This window comes from Quercus robur, chromosome 6 (genome assembly GCF_932294415.1).
Source record: "Quercus robur chromosome 6, dhQueRobu3.1, whole genome shotgun sequence".
In the NCBI taxonomy this organism is placed as follows: domain Eukaryota; kingdom Viridiplantae; phylum Streptophyta; class Magnoliopsida; order Fagales; family Fagaceae; genus Quercus; species Quercus robur.
Window position 1 is genome coordinate 39,317,447 of NC_065539.1, and position 2,383 is coordinate 39,319,829.

General features: G+C 26.9%; 1 non-coding gene across 1 annotated transcript; it reads right to left on the bottom strand.

Annotated features, from left to right (window-relative positions):
- Nucleotides 1-1,788: 1,788 nt before the first annotated feature.
- TRNAG-GCC (transfer RNA glycine (anticodon GCC)) lies at nucleotides 1,789-1,859 on the bottom strand. Its single transcript has one exon. It is a non-coding gene; the product is annotated as a tRNA-Gly (tRNA).
- Between the last annotated feature and the right edge of the window lie 524 nt (nucleotides 1,860-2,383).

Consider the following 2,383-nt stretch of genomic DNA (forward strand, 5'->3'; position numbering starts at 1 on the left):
TCCGTGTTTTTGCTCTATCGTTACACTATAAAATCTATATATAAGGAAATTTTTTAGTTTTCAATTTGAGACTATACTTCTTCTATGTTTTTTATTTTTAATCGAGGCTATACACTATAGTGATTGTAGAGGTTTTGTAAATAATTATGTATTATATATGCCTAATTTTAAAATCTAGAACTGTCAAAGAATCATAAAAGAGTTTGGTAGATTAAGTGTGCATTTGGCATGGTGAAATTTGCTAGTTTATTTTACTATTCAACTTATTTTTGTTACTATTCATGAGCTCCACTGCAATTTTTGGCACTATTCATGGGTCATTGTACTATTTTAGCTAATTTTTACCTTTATCTATAGTACTTTCAGTAAAAAGTCTTCAGTTTCAGCAAAATAAGCAGATTCCAAACAGATCCTAAGATTCGATTCCTAGTTGAACCAGCTGATCCAAATTTGAAAACTATAGATACATGTATAAGTAACTTTTTGTGGTGCAAAATGTATGTTTTATGCATAAGTAAATGAGAATGCTCTTAAGTCTTAGTACTAAAATCTTTTCATGTGAATCACATATGATATTCTATTACAAAAGTTTACAAAATGACTTAAAATCCTAAAGCATAATACAGTCCAATGAATATGTGATTATTTTATGAATATTTTACACTAAAATACCACACGTGGTAAAGGTTATGGATTTTTTTTTATTATCCTGATAAGTTTTTGGCGCAGTTTCCTTGATTTTTTCCCCCTTTTTTAGTCAACAGTGACTGGAGGAGAATTAGAACAGGATTAAAAATTTAGGATTTTTTTTAATAAAAAAATATATGGTTTATTCAATAAATAAATAAAGTGAAATTTTTTATAATATTATAATATAAAAAATATAATATAATATAAAGGCTCTAGGTTAGGTTTATTGTAACATGAGAAAAACAAGGAGGTCAACCTCTTTCAAATATATGACATGAATTCCAATAATGTAATGCAATACAATATAGTTGGATTCTCTAAGGTTGATCGTGGAATATTATTAAGATTTAGGAATCTGTATTATCAAAAGATTTCCTGCGATTAACCTCTAAACTATAGGAGGAATCATGCAAATTTCCCTAAAACTTATGATTTGTAAAAATTATATTTACATTAAAATCTGATTTTTTTTTTTTTTCAAAGAAGTTTTTTTAACATTTACCACGTATGTTAAGAACTTTTTCCCCAACAAATCCATCTCTAATGAACTGTTGAGTTTTCAACGAAGTTTCATATAATAATGACTATTTCTAAGGTTTGTTTAGGCTGAAGTGATTTTAAATTTATATTTAATTTTATAAAATAACGTCTAAATGGTTTCCTTTTACTAAAATTGTGTTTTCATACTTGCTTAAGAAGGCTTAATGCTTCGAAAATTATTAGTACTCTCAATATGCTCTATAAAATAGTCAAGTACCTTATGTTTTATAATCGATCAATTGTTTTTAAATTATATAATTTCATATATGAACATGTTGTGAATAAAATTTTACTATTTATAAAATTATTTTTATTTTATGTAAATATCCTTAATCTCTTATATTATCAAATATAATTTGTTGCCATTAAATATTTCGAACTCTAAATCTCTAATCTCTAATAAGACATTTGTAAGTTCACTCATAAGGTATTCAGCAAAAAAAAAAAAAAAACGTTCACTCATAAGGTGGTATGTGAGACATTTCTTTAAAGTTAACACAAAAAGAACAGCAGAATTGTTCAAAAGAAAGAACAGAAAAATTAAAGATTATTAAATAATGCACCAGCCGGGAATCGAACCCGGGTCTGTACCGTGGCAGGGTACTATTCTACCACTAGACCACTGGTGCTGGTTGGATAAGAGCATTGTAGTTATTTATATCACCAATATTTGTTGAGTTTCTCTTCGGGGATTTTTTAAACAGTGAGCTCCGGACATTTGGGCCATTTGGCTTTTGGCAGTCACTTACGGAATTCAAAGGTGACCTTTTTGTTTTAATTGTTAAACAATAAATCTAGATATTAAAAAAAAAAAATTTGTAATGGTTAATGATTTGAAAGTGATATTTCTCTAATTACAATTTATCACCCTAATATTTATGAAAAGAAAATTGTGACAATTTTGTGTTCTAACTTTTGTTTTTTTGTTTTTTTTGGCTTGCATCAAATTACCTTTACCTTAAAAAAATAACAACAGAATTACATAACAGTTCAGTGATCACAATTTTTGTCTTTATTAGTTAAGTAGTTAGTTATAAGTGGTGGACAATCACTTTTATATAGATATTTTTTTACACCACTCATAATCAATCATGTTAAATTAAGTTGTAAACCTTGTGACACAAAACTTGTCTTTAGATTAATTTTCTCTAAC